General features: G+C 42.0%; 1 protein-coding gene across 1 annotated transcript in view; it reads left to right on the forward strand.

Moving 5' to 3' along the window:
* Nucleotides 1–18,348, forward strand: part of LOC148015349 (kinesin-like protein KIN-14C) — a 111,188-nt gene that overhangs the window by 35,786 nt on the left and 57,054 nt on the right. The gene's annotated exons all lie outside the window — the stretch shown is intronic.

The raw sequence follows: 18,348 nt of genomic DNA on the forward strand, positions 1-18,348 counted from the left end.
GAGAGAGAGAGAGAGAGAGAGAGTGAACACGTTTTTAGGTACGATGACGAGTGTGTACCTTTAGGTTTTTAGATAGATATATATGTGTAAGTACAAGTGCTAAGGGTGTGTTCACACCCGAGCATATTAAACACGATGCCTTTATTCCCAATAACCTCCCACCTAAAGGCAATGTGCCTTAAGAGGAGAAAAGAATCAGCTAAGCCTAGGTATGTACAAAGCTGAAATACATATATCTATCCAACTCCCATCATCTGTCGGCAATGAGCAAACTGCTCTGCTGGAAGACTCTTCGTGAGAAGGTCTGCAGGGTTATTATCTGGATGCACTTTGACAAGCTCAATGCTCTTGCTGTCAAGTACATCTCTAATGAAGTGGTACTTCACCTGTATGTGCTCTGTCTTTGCATGAAAGACAGGATTCCGTTCTAGCATGCTAGCACTTTGACTATCACAATGAAGAACATGTAACTCTGTGATGCGAAGCTCTCCCACCAGACGTGAAAGCCATAAAGCCTCCTTGCATGCCTCAGTGGCAGCCACATACTCTGCCTCTGTAGTAGACAATGCAACACACTTTTGTAGCCTAGAGATCGAAGAGACTGCTCCTCTTGTGAAAGTAAACACATACCCAAAGTGGATTTCTTGCAGTCCGCATGACCAGCATAGTCCGCATCCGTAAAGTCAATAATAGATGCCTTCTGCTTTCCAAAGCAAATGCATAACTTATTTGTGCCTTTGAGGTATCTCATAGTACCTTTCATTGCATCCCAATGCTTCTTGCCAGGGGTTGCCATGTATCTGCTAACCACTTCCACTGCAAAAGCAATGTCAGGACATGTAGCAACCATAGCATACATCAAATTGCCAACAGCTGAAGCATATGGTATCTTGGCTATTTTAGCCTTCTTATCATCAGATGTAGGGCTGTCCTTTGCACTAAGTTTCACATATGGAGGCAATGGAATCCCAATTGTTTTCCTCCCCTCCATATTGAAATGCTGCAAAACCTTGGAGATATACTCCTTTTGAGATAGATAAGAGTAAGCCTTTCGATCTATCTTTGAGTATTCGCATGCCAAGAATGTGATTTGCATCACCAAGATCCTTCATGTCAAAGCTGCCATGAAGACTTTGCTTCAATGAATCTAAGGCATGAGTATCCCTGCGAGCAATCAGCATGTCATCAACATACAAAACCAAGAGAATTAGACTGCCGTCTGCTATCTTCTTCGTATACAGGCAGTGATTCACTTGACTTCTATGAAAGCCTTGGGATTGTATGAATGTATCAAACATATGATACCATTCTCTTGGTGCTTGTTTTCAGCCCATACAAACTCCTTTGAGTTTACATACCATTTTTTCTTCCCCTTGTTTAACAAACCCTTCAAGCTACTACATATATATGTCTTCATGCAGATCACCATGTAAAAACGTAGTCTTTACATCCATCTGTATGAGCTCCGTATCCTCAACTGCAATCAAGCCCAAAATGGTTCTCAATGTAGTCATCTCGACTATAGGAGAGAATATCATCAAAGTCAATTCCATGCTCTTGATTGTACCCCTTTGCAACTAATCTTGCTTTGTACTTTGGTGAGGAACCAGAAGTGACCTTCATCTTATAAACCCATTTACATGGAAGGGTTTTCTGCCCTTTAGGCAACTGCACCAATTTCCAAGTTCCATTTTTTTCAAGAGATTCCATCTCTGACAACATGGCTTTATACCATTTCTTGCTGTCGTGTCTGTTCATTGCTTCCTTGAAGCAAGACAGTTCATCGCAGTCTGTCAACATGACATAATCAGCCACATTAGTTGCACCAGGAACAAACCTGTCAGGTTGTCTAGTAGCCCTAGACAATCTCCTAACCCAATGGTCATTGTTTGCTAGCTCTTCCCGCAAATTTCCATTTTCAGCATGCTGTCTTGGCATTTCAGCCTGCAAATCAGCATTACCAGCTTGTTGTCCTGGCTGTTCTTGCACATGTAATGGCTCATTTTGATGGGCAATAGCTATATCATTTCCAGCATCATTTCCTGCATTTATAGGTTCATTTACAGTAGGTATTTGCTGCTATATAGCGGGCACATTTTGCTGTCCAAAAGGTATTTCTTCTCGGAATACAACCCTACGGACCTCCTGAGTCTTTTAGGGCTGTTTGTGCATGTGATCTTCCTGGAAGATAACGTCATTGCTGCGTACTACTTTCCTTTTCTCGGGATTCCACAATCTATATCCCATTTCACCCTGGTCACCCTATCCTAGGAAAGTGCATTTAAAGGACTTTGGCTCAAGTTTGCTGTGTTTTTCTTTACGAATGTGCACAAAAGCCTCGCAGCCAAACACTTTCAGATGAGCTTAAGAAGGTGGCTTGCCCGACCACGCTTCTTGGGGAACTCCCTTCCCAAAGGCCTGTTTGGTTGACTGATTAATCAAGTGAACGGCTGTCATAACAGCCTCTGCCCAAAACCATGGGGTAGTGCAGCATGAGACAGCATCGTATGGACTTTATCATGTATGGTCCGATTCATACGCTCTGCAACTCCATTTTGGGGTGGATTATGAGGGGCAATGAGCTCTCTCTTTATCCCTTTGTTGTCACAAAATACCTGAAAGGCCTTGGACACATATTCCTCACCATCGTTAGAGCAAAGACACTTAAGTGTCTTATCTGTCTGATTTTCAGCCAATACCAAGAAAATTTTAAACTTTTCAAGCACTTCATCCTTGCTACAAATAGGGTAAACCCATACTTTCCATGTAGCATCATCAACAAAGGTGACAAAATATTTCTTTCCCCCTAAAGATAATCCTGGCATTTGACATACATCCGAATGTACTAACTCTAGAGGAGAAGATTTCAAAGAAAGAGACTTTTTGTGAGACGTCTGTGCATGTTTGCCATAAATACAATGATCATAATGCTCAAAATCAGCATAACAAAGACAAGGCAAGTAATCCAAACGAGAAAGCACTTTCATTCCTGTTTGACTCGTGTCTCAACTGGCCATGCCACAAAGAAACGCTTGGCTATTTAGTCACAGCAACAACATGGTCACGCACACTAGATACATGAAGTGTATACAAAGTATCACTCTTGCAACCTCTGGCAATCACTCTTGATCCCTTACAGATCTTCCATTTTCCATCACCAAAGGTGGTATGAAAACCATTATCATCTAGTTGCCCTATGCTAATCAAGCTCTTCTTGAGCTGAGGTACATGCTGTAGATGCTAAAGTGTAAAGACAGAGCCATGTTGAAACTGTAACTGCACACTGCTAATACCTGCGATCTCACATGCATAGTTGTCCCTAAGATGGACAACACCATGTCAACCCCCTGTATAGGGGGAGAACCACTCACGATGAGGGGTGACATGAAAGGAAGTGCTTGAATCGATAATCCATCTATGCATGGCATCATTTGTATCTGCAAGTAAAGCATGTGCATCAAAGTGTGAAGAGACAAAGAGTACATCACTCCCACTGTCATTGTCATGAGTGACTACATTCACCTCTTCAATTTTTACACTGCTCTTCTTAGGTTGACTGTCCTTTTTCTCTTCCTTGCTATCATCTGTCTTCTTGCCTTTTCCTTTCTCTTTCTTTCATTTGTAATAGTCACGTTTAAAGTGTCCATTCTTGCCACAATGATGGCATTCAACATTTTTACCACGTGATTTACTGCGTCCCTTGCCATCATATTTACCCTTTTGTTGTGATCTGCCCCTAGTATGCAAAGCATTGGAAGACTTACTAGATGCATTCTTCTGCCATTCATCTCTTCGATAAGTAGAGCTCTCTCTACATCAGCATACAAAAGGATCACATTAGAATTGCTCATAGCAGTCCTGAATGTATCCCAACTCTCTGGTAGAGTGCAAAGTAAGAAAGTAGCCTTAAATTCCTCATCAATCATGAACTTCAAGGCAACCGGCTAGTTGAAAATTGAGTTAAACTCACTCAAGTGAGTAGACATTGCTGTACCCTCTTTCATACGCAAATCCATAAGCTTTTTCAGCCAATACACTTTGCTTGCAGCACTCTTTTGTGCATACAGTTCTTCTAGTCTAGTCCATATAGCATATGCAGAATCCAAACCTCCAATGTTGAAGAGCAAGGCATCAGAAATCCATAGCTCCATGGTTGAGCTTGCAAGCTCATTTAACTCATCCCAATCATCTTGATCCATGGCTGCGGGCTTTGCCCCTTTGGTTTTGATCGGCTTTGCCTGCTTCTTTTGCAACAGGATATTGTAGCATTGCTTTTGCCAAACTACAAAGTTATGTGTGCCTTCAAGCTTCTTTATGTGCATCAGATTACTGTTGTCATTACTGCCAGCCATGATTTTCAGCTCAAATGTGACAAAAAAACCAGCAAATGCAGGCCCAAATTGTCACCCGAGTGACCAAGGTACAAACAAGTACTAATCAGCAATAAATGACCACGCAGAAACACAGATTTCAGATTTGTGATTAAATTTTTAGAAGCACCAAACAATGTGCTACAGCATTATCCAACTGATTACAGCTGTTCCAAGGGCATATGCATGACATTACATGAGAAATCCCAAAATTTCACCTGCAATTTCTGTTGTACATGTACCCATGGGCATAAAATTTGACACGAACGGTCAAAAGCCCCAAAATTTTGTGCTCAAAGCATCAAATACACATATGCATTTTCTCTGTCATGCATAGAACATGCCAATTTTGCCAAAATAGGGAAATTTCAGCAAAACCCCCAAAATTTACCAAGTGTTGATGTCCAAATTGCGTGGAATTCAACCTGCATGTACATAAAATGACCAAATGCTGCACAAATTTTGCCCAAACTGCAAAAGCCCCGAATTGCACGGGGTCCAATGTGCATCAATGTCGAGAAATTGGGTAAATTTCAGCCCAATTTGCACATGTACATTAAAAGCCCCAAAAAGTCGGGGACAAAATGTCACAAATTCCTGCAATTTTTGAGACAAATTTGTTTGTCCTGCATCACATTTCCCAAACCTGGGAAAAGCCCCAAATTTTCTGGCCAAAATATGCACAAATCTGAATTTTGTGCTTATGAGCGCGAACCTTGGTTAGAAGGGAGAGGACTTTTCCATTTTTTTTTTTTGAAAAAAGGAATAGATGACAGATCCGTTGACCAATTAGTCGAGTGTCGTGAGCCCTGCTGTCGGTTCTGTCCGTGCTGGTCGCGCTCGTCAGGGCCCGTTGGTCCCGCCCTGTTGGAGACATTTGGTCCGCTGCAGTCGCCGTTAGCAGGTCGCCCGTCGGCTGCTGCCCGTCGCGGACCTGGTTCACATTAATTGCAGTCGCGTGTGCTATAGTTGACTGTTTCTCGTGCTACCCACTGCCTGCACGTCACATCGCGGCCCGTCTCGCTGGAGTCGCCCGTCAGTTGTGATTGACAACATGATGCCTGTAGCTTATGCTTGGCCCTGTCGCCTGTGACTAGCAACACGATGCTTGCAGCTCATGCCTGTGACTCTCTTGCTCTCCTTTGAGCTGTCTTGTCACTACGCTTGTCTTCTGCCTCAGCCTGACGATCGTCTGCAGCACCTTACGGTCTGATACCAGTTTGTAGGGACCGGTTAGGCACGGAGATCAAGGCAGATTGTGGCTACGTGCAGTGGGAGACAGAGAGAGTGAGAGAGAGCAGAGTAGAAAGTGAACACGTTTTCAGGTACAATGACGAGTGTATACTTTTAGGTTTTTAGATAGATATATATGTGTAAGTACAAGTGCTAAGGGTATGTTCACACCTGAGCACATTTAAAAGGCACAAGGCCTTTATTCCCAACAGTCGAATAGATAGAAGGAGTGATGGTGACAAAAGCTCGAACCAAATGCAGGGGGTGGTCAGTTTTGAGATGATCATGACAACATTTGGAGATGATGAGGAATGAGTGGACAAGAGGAGGAGGAGGCGTTGGCAACCATGTAACGACAAAGGAAGAATTGGAGATAGACTGCGATCCAAGTGACCTAATGCACATTCTATTTATAGATGAGGAACCAATGAAAAATAGAGGAGTTTCTATTGGCTTGCCTTATTTTGTAAGTCTGTCATCTCCTAGTTGTAAGCCCTAGTCAAAGCCTGACAGGGACATTTGGAACTTTGGCTGTGTTTCTCCTTCATTTAGTGTGCTTTTCCAGTGTTTCTGCTGTCTTGCGAGCTGCTTATCACTCCCCGAACTACTGTGATTTTTCTAGCCTTCCACATCATCATTTTACTGCATTAGATGCAGTCAGATTGCATTAAATGCAGTAGGCCAGCTCATAGTTGGCTAGTTTTGCATATTTTCTGCTATTCATAACAGGTTTGTTGGTTGGGTAGATTATTATTTTCGGTCTCTTATAGGTGCTACGATAGTTTACTATAGTTTTCTGCAGCTCTGTTGTGGACGCAGGCTGCACACTCTCTGTAAACGCCCCGAACAACGTAGTATGCTTAACAATTATGATATTCGCTTGTTTTCGAGATTTAATATAAAAGAGAATGAACACTTAAAGCTGAAAATGAAAATTACTCACAAAATTACAGCCATGAAAATGTAAAAGTAATGGAGACAAGATTGAGGGTTGAACACCCCCCCCGCGAAGGAATGTATTTCTGCTCAACCCAAGTCCCTTAGGGAAGAGCTTAGTTACAATCAACCTGAGAGTGAGGAGAAGTAATTCTCACTCTCACAAGATCATGCAAAGATGTACAAACACACATGCATTATCTATTATGCAATGATAAGAATTGATTTCTTTACAGTATGAGAGAAGAAAGAGGGGAAATCAACCTTTCTTCATCGTTGATCAGCAGTACATGGATAGGGCTTGCTTCTTGTTGCTAAAATGGAAGAAAGAGCTCGAGAAGGAGGTGCTGTAATGAATTTACAGGCTTGCTGTCCTGTAAAACAGCAGTGATAGAAGAGGGAATATGGAGGAATTTGATAATGGAGAAGTGGGGGATGATGATGGGGATGGATGGGGCCAGTTTCTGGCTATCTGTGGGTAGTACATGAGTTTACAGCAAAGAAAAATGATGCTGAACGAAGAAAAACGAGCTCTTATTTATAGGAGAGGGAAGAGCTAGTACAAAAGGGGAAAGTGGAGTAGCACAAGACAAGTGTCCAGCCACATGTCATGAGATGTGACAAATGGTGGAACACTTGGAAGCTTGTGTGACAAGTGCCTTGACACTTGTCTCTTCTCTATGGCCTTCCTTTTTGGGCTGAATACTGTCAAGAATAGAAACAACCAAATTTTGTAAGCACAGTCAGAGTACAGAATTTACTATTTTTAGAATGATATCCCTATTTTTTAGGACTAGCATTTTTAGGCTAATTCGAGGCTCCTAAAATTTAGGGACCCCCCAAATATGGTGTCATACGAAAGCTTTTTCCGTGTACATCGCAAAAACGGTATCAGAATCTTCATGTGACTTTCCTATGCAAAGAAATGTGCATTTCAAGCTTTCAGCCCACACATGCACATTGTACAAGCATTTCATGATCATGCCACCTTGTTGATTGTAATTGTCTGTTTTGGCGGATCTAGCCCACACTTCAAGGTATCATTCATTTCTGTGTGCGAGTCTAACCCTGATATGCGTGAGTTCTAGTCACAGGCGCCCAATCGGGCCATATATGTGAAAGTGTGAACTATCTTTTCTCTAACCCACCGCGTGGGTCCACCATAACCTGTGACCACTCATCAGTGGCCAGCTCCAATGCACTTTTCTTTATATCTAATTAGTGCAAAGGAAACAAATTTAATAAATCATTATATAGACAAATTAATGAAAAAAGATACAAATTCTGTTTCTATAGAGTTGTGACACTCCATCTCTGTATCTGTCTTTGTCATTGTCACCATCATTGCATAGGCTTTGTCATCATTATTCAGCTTAATCCAGTACCCTCACTGACGCCTTGGGTTGTGTGCAAGGATAATTTAGTCCTCATTGTATTTAGCTTTCCTTCATTGTTTAGTGCAGATTTCTCTTCTCTTCTTGCTTTCTTTTCTCCTGTCCTTTTCTCTCCGTGTTCTTGATTCTCTTCCATTGTGCACTCACATGGTATCATCGCTTTTTCTAGCCAAAGAGGAGACCACATTGTTGCTGAAAACTCAAATTTCAGCTTGCTGTTTGCTGTTGTAAAATGCAAATCTTCTATAGCAGACGGGTGCTTTCAACAAAGATGGGACATCCACAACTCTTCTTTTGCAAGTGTTACTAATTTTCCCTGCGTTCGGGCTGTCCTATAGCAAAATGTAGCAGTCTTTGTGCGTTTGTAGGTTATACAAAGATATCATATCCCCGGTTCCAAGGTTTTGATGACTTGGATGAGGTCGTCTCCTATCACTCCTCTAAATATGGTGGTGTGATAATAATGAAGAACGGAGATCATGAGCCCTTTTGTAGGGTCTCATCATTCAGAGTAGTCTTCTCCTCCTTCCTCTTTCCATGTTTCACACAAAGCCCGTTCTATTGGCTTTAAGATGCCTAACATGGCACCTTCTATATAGGTGCATGTTCTCCCTTGTTTACTCAAAGAGGACCGACTAGATGGTTCCGACTATTTGCTTCAGTCGTGTAAGGTGGAATGCATCCTAGATACCTTTGATCTTTGGAAGCTTTTTATTCTACCTATACCTTGTCTCATGCAGGATTCCCAAGAGGAAATATCAACGGATTCTGGAGCCTTATGGGACTGACTCAACTCTCAAGCTTGGACCTTTCTTTTCATGAGATTACATGATTCTGTCCTAGTGCATGTTTGTAGGTTGAATATGTTAGTAGTTGTGTGTCTCTCGTGTGGTCATCTCTTGCCTAAGTCTCAATTTGAGTTAGACGAGGACGTTAGGAGCTCTAACATTGCCTTTGTTTGTTATTTTATGTGTTTTGGACACTTTAGATAGAGGGCACATTAGTGTATTTCTTTTTGTGCACTTTTGGCTACTTTTTAGGGGTTTGACCATATTTAGGGTTTTCCCTCTTTTTTGCCTATATATAGGCAGCTTGACCTCCCACTTTCATCATCCATCATTGATCCTTCATGATTAGTCAACCCTCCTCATTCTCTCATCCCCTGCTACCATTTGGCGTCCACATTGATGCATAGAGCTGCGTGTTGGGACTGACTGTTGTTGTAGCCTTGTACCTTTAGCCATTGTAGTCACATTGTTCCTTCTTTCTTTTGCGTTCTCTTTGTCTCCTCCTCTCTGTGTTCACTTTCCTTCTTCTATTGCACACTCTCACATGGTATCAGAGCCATATGTGGGAGCCAGAGATCTCGAAGAGGAGCATGTTGTTGGCGAAAAAACTTGCTAGGCATCATCCATACATGTTGTAGACCTTGCATTTGGAGTCAAATAGGGTAGGGTGGCCTATTTCTAGCCATTTTTTAAAGGTTGTGTTTACCATGGCAGATTTGCGTTTTGCTCTTGGGTGGCCTCTATCCCATTGGATGCATCCATAACTCATGTTTCTCAACTATTCTAACTATCAACCATAGAAAGACATTAATTCAACACAAAACATGGCTGAAATTGTCAATGGCATTTCACTAACATGCTATTGTCCATGAATCTAGTTGCAAACCATTGAAATTGAGCATAAACTGATCACTTGTTGCTGATTTGAGAACTAGTCACAAACTATTGTAAATGTGGCCTCAAACCGATCACAAGTTGATTGCAAAAATTAATCTACAATTGATGTTGGGGGTAAAGGCGCCTTTGCCTAGCCGCCCGTGTATTACTACACTGATAGTAATTGCCACTGCACATTGCAGGTGGCGGATGCCCATCACTGTCACTTTATTCTTTATTCTTTTAGTGACAGTTTGACTAAAGGAAGGCCCAGTCACACGTTGTGATTGTTGGAGTTCCCATTTTGTGTCTCTCTCTTTTTTGCTCTTGCTTTCCCGCCATAGCTCTTCCAAGCAAGCTTAGATCCTTCTCACATTTTAACTGGTATCAAAGCGTGGTTGCTTGAGCATTCGAGTTTGGTCCATGACTCCTTCATCTTCTTATTGATTACCTACACTCATTGGGTCTCTTTCCCGGCTGCCATAGCCGACTCCCCGGCTTCTCGACCTACCCGGCCCATTTGGGCACCCTTAGGGCATTCCTTTAGAGATATTGAAGCATTCTTTTGAGTGTTTATTTCAGTTTGCAAGGTACAGCAGGAAAGGACTGTAAAAAAATTCGTTTTTTACTTCAGCTCTCCCTTGGTACTAATTGGCAGTCTCACTTGGGCACTATACACTTAGTTTATGCTTGGTATTTGATCCCGAGCCTTGGCATTGAGCATTGATGTGATTTATTTCAGGTTTAGGATTGTTATACACAGTTTACAGGCAGTCCACAATAGTGCTACATTAGCATTTTGTGTTTGGATCACTTTGGCATTGACATTTGATGCCCGGTTGGTTCCGAATGCTCCCCCGAATGCTAGGGGAATGTATACCTACACATGTTAGTTACATTGTTTGGACTTGAATGCTAGTGGAACCTTGTTTGGGCTTGACTTTGGATATTCTAGAGCTTATTTTGGTCTTGCTTTGGCTCGTTACAAAGATTGATTGGGATTGTCTTCATGACATTGGATGCTATCATTGGATACTTAACTGCTCATATGCTCTGGATGTCTTACTGATGTATGATCTTGGATGTGCTCTTACATGCTTTGTTTGAGCTTATTTGCATGACACTTACAGCTTTTGTGCCAGTGGGAGTGTCTTTGTACACTTATCAGACATTGAGCAGTAGTGCGGGTTATGCATATTGAGCTTTTGGATACTTGAAACCGGGATCTCCTCGTGGATGATGTATGTTTGATATACCTTGGTCTGTGTAGATGTACTTGGACTGATTCGGCTTTGTATTCATTGACCAGACACCGACTTGTGTCAAGTCTTGGCAGTGATACGCACATTTTGCCCTGTTGATTGGGGGGTGTAATGACTTTACTGATGGACTTTGTTTGACATGCTTGGGTGTTGGCTTATGTCACTTTGACTGTTACATGCTTGTTGATACCCGCTAGATGCTGGTTTTGCATTGACAATTAGTGATTGACTTTGAATATTGGGTTTTGCCTATTGTCAGCTTTCATTGTATACTGTTGTCATAAATTACAGCAAGCATATATCTTTGGACTGTGATGTATTTTTCATGCTGAATCATCCTGGTTTGATGTACTTTTGATGGTACTTAGTGGGAAGCATCATTATATACTCGTTTCTCGCCATTTTGCCTTGGTTTTGGTAGCTGTAGTTTACAGCAAGCAGTTTTGAACTGTCCGCACTGTTTCAGCTTGCAGTATGGCATCTTCTTCCACTGATAGTGCTATCTTCAACATTACTAAGCTTGATGGTACGAATTATGTCTATTGGAAGAACCAAGTTTGGTAGATATTGGTGCAGAAATCGCAGATAAAGCCACCAAGGATGCATGGCAAGCAGGCTGAAACTATGATTGATGATGAATGTGATGATATTGATGAGTTATGTAAGTACACCCTCATCTTTTCTCTCACTGAACATGTGCATTACAATGTGGTTGAGGAAGCACAGAGTGCTTGGCAGCTTTGGGATAAAATCAAGAATCTCTATGACAAGAAAAGTCTAGTAAGTCAGATGTATTGGTTGAAGCAACTTATGGACTTGCGCATGAAGGAGAATATGATGATGTTTGCTCATTTGAGCCAGCTCCATGCTATTCTCAAGAACTTGACTTGACAAGGCATTACCTTCATTGATGAGGTTACTCCATTGTTTTTGCTTGGGACTTTGAGTGAGTCATGGGATGTATTCTGCATTGCCTTATGTGCTCTTGTTACTATTTTGAACTTGTCTGATGTAGAGAGTGCTCTTCTGCAAGAAGAGATTAACCATAAGAACTTGGATGCCTCTTGTGTGTCGCATGCTTTGATTGTTAGAGGCAGAGATGGTAAGAATGATCGTGGGTATGGACGTGGTAGAGACTCGCAGAAGTCTAGGTCTAAGTTGTGTGGTAAGTTGTGCAGCAAGTCTCGTGAGAGAAATGCTAATGTGACACGTCATGATTGTGGTAAGAAGAGTCATATACGCCTATAGTGTCATGAGTTGCGCAAAGATAAGGGGAAAGACAAAATACAAGAAAAGTCCTTTGATTGTAGCATGGTACCTGCGAAATCCAGTGTAAAAATAGAGGAGATAAATGTCATGCAGACTGATGACTCTGATGAGGAGTACATACTTGCAGCTAGTTCTTGTGATGCTACGCCATTGACCGAGATTCACTCTATGTATGCACAGTACTGGCTTTTGGATTTTGGTGCTTCATTTCATGTTACACCTTGCCGTGAGTGGTTTCACTTTTACCGCACTGTCTCTGGGTCAGTTCGCTTGGGTGATGATATGTCACTTGCTGTTGTTAGCATTAGGGATGTACGGTTGCAGTTCTCTACTGACAGTGTTTTTCTGTTATAGGATGTATGTCATGTATCTGCGGTTACACATAGTCTTATTTCTGCAAGGCAGCTTGATGATGCTGGGTTTCATGTATCTTTTGGGGTTTCTGCTTGGAAGATCACCCGTGGCAGACTTGTGCTTGGCAGAGGTGCCAAGGTTGGTAGCCTTTTGTAGTTGATGGATCCTCTGTTGATTATGTTTGTTAGTGGTGTCCATTCCACGTGTATCTCTTTGGCATGCCCATTTGGGCCATATGTCCTTGAAGGGAATGAAAATGCTTTCTGGTTTGCAGTACTTACCGCCCCTTGACTATGCATATTTTGATTCATGTGAGCATTGTCTTTATTGGCAGACAGAATAGGGATACGCATAAAAAGTTTGGTAGGACACGCATGAGTGAGTCCTTGGCATTGATACATTCGGATGTCTGTGGGTCCATGCCTTGTCAATCTATGGGTGGTGCAAAGTATTTCGTGATGTCTATTGACGATTTTTGGCGTAAAGTGTGGGCTTATCCCATTAAGCTTAAATCAGATGTCTTGGTTGTGTTTCAAAGATGGCTTGCATTGGTTGAGAACCAGATTGGTTATAGGTTGAAATGCCTTAGGATTGACAATGGAGGAGAATATGTGTCACGTGCATTTGAGTAGCTATGTGATGAGAGGGGTATTAAGCGTCAGTTGACCGTCCCCTATACCCCACCCCAGAATGGTTTGGCTGAGCGGATGAATAGAACCATCCAGGAGTGTATACGCAGTATGCTTAGCCATGCAAGCTTACCACAGAGCTTTTGGGTTGAGATAGTCAGTACAACTTTGCATATTATAAATAGATCACCTTCTAGTGGTTTGGATTTTCAGGTTGTAGAGGAGGTATGGACTGGGAAACCTCCGTCTTATGCTCATCTACGTGTCTTTGGATGTGAGGCATTTTGCCATGTGCCCAAGGACAAGCGTAATAAGCTTGATCCTAAGAGTGTTAAATGCATTTTTATTGGCTATGGAGATGCAGGAGAGATGGGTTACTGTCTATGGGATCCGTAGGCGTGGAAAGTCATTCGTAGCCATGATGTAGTCTTCCATGAAGACAAGATACACAAGCAGCCTAAGAAGATAGTAGAGATACGTAGGTTTATATTCCAGGAGGAGCTACGTGCTCCTGCACAGCCAGTGAGACAACTTGCAGTAGCAGGTGGTACACCTCGCCAGGGTGTTGGACAGGCAGTAGAGTCTGCAGTGAGACGGTCTACTAGAGATAGACGTTCGCCTGATAGATTTGAGCCCTCGATGCATTATGTCTTAGTTACAGATGCAAGAGAGCCTCTTACCTATGATGAGGCTATGCACAGGGGTGACAGTCACTCCTGGGAGAGGGCTATGCAGTTTGAGATGGACTCCTTGTACAAGAATATGCCTTGGGATTTGGTTGCATTATCTAAGGGCAATAAGACTTTGCCGTGCAAATGGATATACAGGTTGAAAAGTATCCCTGGAAACCCCATGCCGGCTTATAAGGCAAGACTTGTTGCTAAGGGTTTTAAACATGACCATGGAGTTGACTTTGATGAAGTCTTTTCTCCTGTGGTCAAGATGACCACCCTACACTTGGTTTTAGCCTTAGTAGCACAACTTGACTTAGACATGTATCAGATACATGTCAAGACTGCATTCTTGCATGGGGATTTGCATGATGAGATATACATGAAGCAGCCTAAGGGCTTCGTAGAACCTAGTAGGGAGCACCTAGTGTGCAAGTTAAAGAAAAGTCTTTATGGCTTGAAGCATACACCTAGGGAGTGGTATCATAAGTTTGATGCCTTTATGCAGTCATAGGGCTACAGTAGGAGTGCTATGGATCCGTGTCTTTACACGAAGAAAGCCCGCGATGGCTCATTGCTTATTTTAATACTTTATGTGGATGATATGCTGATAGTAGGAAAAGCTAATGATGAGCTTGGTGCTCTTAAATCTCAGTTGAAGAAGAGCTTTGAGATGAAGGATTTGGGACAGGCCTCACACATTCTTGGTATGCGCATTAAGCGCGACAAGCATCAGGGACTACTCTATCTCTCACAGAGGGAGTACATTCATAAAGTCCTTGAGCGTTTTTGCATACAGGATGTAAAGCCTATTGGCTGTTCATTACCTTCTTATGTGAAGGTCTCACAAGCCGATTGTCCGCAGATAGATGAGCAGAGGGCCGAGATGGCCAAGATCCCTTATGCATCAGCCGTGGGCAGTTTGATGTATACCATGATAGCCACTCGTCCAGATATTGCCTTTGCAGTTGGTATTGTGGCACACTTTATGGCTATACTTGGCAAGAAGCATTGGGATGCGGTGAAGGGTATCATGAGATACCTGAAGGGCAGAGTAGATATGTGTATTTGCTATGGCAACTAGGATACAGGAGTTATGGGATACACAGACTCCGATTATGCAGAACATGTATATAGTAGAAAGTCCACTTTTGGCTATGTATTCACCTATGCTGGAGGCGCTGTCTCTTGGATGTCCAGGGTTGAGAAGTGTACGACTCTATCTACCATTGAGGTCGAGTATGTTGCAGCCACTAAGGCTTGCAAGGAGGCCATATGGTTGGGCTGTTTGGTTCATGACCTTGGGATTGATGTTATATTTGCACTGCATTCGGATTCTATGAGTGCCATTCAACTAGCCAAGAATCCGGTCTTTCATGCGAAGACAAAATACATTGAGGTGAGGTATCACTTCATACGTGGGGTTGTGGAGGACAAGTCTGTTGACCTTGTTAAGATCTCCACTGACGAAAATCTTATAGATCTGCTCACAAAAAGCCTCACTACTGAGCGCTTTGCTTTCCTCAAGAGATTGATGGGCGTTGGATGAGATGATGTTTTTCCTTATCCTGTTGTACATGTGTATGTTGTACTGTCTTTTTCTTTTTCTTTTCACTCCTCATTGGGGTAGATTCGCCTTTAAGTGGGAGGTTGTTGGGGATAAATGCACCTCTGCCTAGCCGCGCATGTATTACTACATTGACAGTACCTACCACTGCATACTGTAGGTGGCAAACGCCCGTCACCGTCACTTTATTCTTTATTCTTTTAGTGACAGTTTGAATAAAGGAAGGCCCGATCACACATTGTGACTGTTGGAGTTCCCATTTTGTCTCTCTCTCTTTCTTGCTCTTGCTCTCTCGTCATAGCTCTTTCAACCAAGCTTTGATCCTTCTCACCTTTCAATTGATGCAAAAATTGATCTCAAAAGTGATCATTAACGGTTCTCAAACTGATAAAAAAACTGAGTTGAAACTCATCATAAATTGATCTCAAAATTGAGGTAAAAGCTCATCTCCAAGTGATCTTGAACTAATTCCAAAATGATGCAAAAGTATAGTCTTAGAGCCATGGTAACAACCATACTCATTTACATACATTTCATAGTGACCTTATGGCAAACATACTATTAGCACAGTACCTTGGATGCATGCTAAATACATTCAAGATCCACTACGTACAAGAGCTATCCACAATTGGGGGTGTGAAATTGCTACCTCCCCCTTGAGCATCAGGTAATACTCTAGACCCTTGCTTTGTTGAACCTAATTGAGCTCGAACTGAAGTCGGCTATAATTGAAAAACATCTAGGTAAAGCTGCAACAATTGAGGATGGTCTGCCAAGTCATCCTCTTTCATCCACTTTGTATCTATTGGTGAAACAATGCTGAAGCTGTTAGCAGATATGTCAGTTCATGGGTGCTGACTCTATGCATATTAGTGGGCTAGAGCACCAAGATATTATCTTGATTATTTAGGCATTTTTCTTTGCATTTTAGGATGGCTATTTTAGCATTTAATGCTGGCTGACCAAATTTAAATGTTGGCTGACCTGACATGATTTATGGCATTATTTTTGCCTATTTATTCAATGTTCTTCTCCACAATCATTCATCACTTGACTGGTTTTGGTGGAGAGAGAGGAGTAGGTGCCAGTGCCTTCACAGCCGGTGACTCACATTGGTTTTGTACTGTCTCATATCTTGGTATATGGATTCCATTTCCCGAGTATCTCTTTGCTTTTGAGTTCTTTGTGGAGTGTTCTTTCTTTTGTAGTGTTTTCCTTTCTCTTTTCTTTGTCTCTTGTGTTTAGTATTTTATTACAGCAGTTTTTCACGCTTTCATCACTGCATCCACTTCCAATAGAAGCTTCACCGAGAAGCATATGGAAACTTTATCTCTAATCTTACTTGCCTCAAAACCTTCGCTAGGTTGTAGGCCTTTCTTCCCCTTAAGCATTGCAATGCTTTATACTTTCACATTGCTGTAATTTCAACTTAACTAATATGCAATATTGCATCCAGTTGACCAGTCTCTCGTGTATACTTGACATGCTAAGAGCACCAGATGCATTAGGAACCATTGTCCCTCGTGTATGTGACGTGCTAGAAGCATTAGATGTATTAGAAACTATTCTTGTTTGCATACTTTGGACCATTGCAATGTGATTGTTCATGGGAATTTGCATACTACCAGCCATACCAGGATACATTTTCCCATATGTTGCATGAATTACTAGCTGCATTTTTTCCCATGACCAACACAGTATGGAGCATTTGCAAAACCAACATTAATACCACGAGTCCCAAATAGAGTGGGCTGCATATATGCATTGTGAAACTTGCCACTTTGTTTCCTATTATCATGCAAACAATTTAATCTTGGATATTGGACACCCGGTGTGCTCCTTTCAGTATTTCTTAAACTTTGATTGCTAATGGATAGTGTACAAGTTGAGATTCCACAATCTCCTTTGCTGATCCAAAAGCCCTTGCTATGCATATGATCGACAAGCAGTTTGGGCCAATTGCCCCTTGATTTTCATCTAGGACTTGCACAAATGGAAGCATCAATTAGCCAAATGCTGTCCTAATTTACAATGGATGGGCTAGCATTTGAAATCCTTGTCAATTCCATGATTTTCAGGTGTTGACTTTAGTATGCAATGGCTTCTCCTATTGGCATGGGTTTCAAGGTGGCTATCAAACCCTAATTTTTGTAAAAATTTAGGGTTCACAGCAGAAATCCTTGTGTTGTCCATTGAGAATGGTTGAGAAATAGCGAGATCTTTTGAGAAATTATTGGAGAAGGTGAGAGAAAGCTGAGATGAGAAAGAAATTTGATTTTCTTCGCAAGAAAACCCTAAAATGTACTTGGTGCTTGCTCTAGCTTGCATTTAATGCAGTCACGTATTGCCAGACACCTCTAAAATATTGTCACTTGATTAGCAATGTTGTTGTACTAGCCCTTGGAAGGTGTCTCCTTGCAATTCCCTACTTGTGCTAATGCCCCTAGATGGCTCTCTTCTGCATTAAATTGCTGTTCTTTGATTAGAAAATGGACCAGCAGCTCCATCCCTCCCTCTCTCCTAGGCTGTGAATTAATTGAACAACTGAGACCCAGCTCTCAAAAACATTTTCTTAGTTTGCATTGGCATTTTTGCTAAGTGGCAGCCTTCTAAACCCATTACTCACCATTATCCAGTCATTTAACTAATTTTTAGAATTAAATCATCTTGAAAATTAATTTCAGCCCTTCTGACCCTATCGAAAATTAAATGTGCCCATCCATAATTAAATCGGCTAGGCCATTTGCAACTTGGAGTGGTCCCCAACCTTTGTTGATCCTTAGACTGGCATTATGCTAGTCCCTAGTGTCACTACTGACACTTATTGGGCAAACAACTGTGCTGGGGTCAAAACTGACACCAATTGCCCCCAAAGGCCAGCTGGCATAACTCATCACAACTTTTGCCTTTAACACCTACTGCATCCTCAGGGTCCTTGTCTTGTTACCATTAAATAATGGGCATGTGTATCACATGTGCCAAACAACCTTGCACATTTG

Source organism: Lygodium microphyllum, chromosome 24, assembly GCF_053477565.2.
Source record: "Lygodium microphyllum isolate KBCC chromosome 24, Lygodium_microphyllum_v1.1.10, whole genome shotgun sequence".
Taxonomy (NCBI): domain Eukaryota; kingdom Viridiplantae; phylum Streptophyta; class Polypodiopsida; order Schizaeales; family Lygodiaceae; genus Lygodium; species Lygodium microphyllum.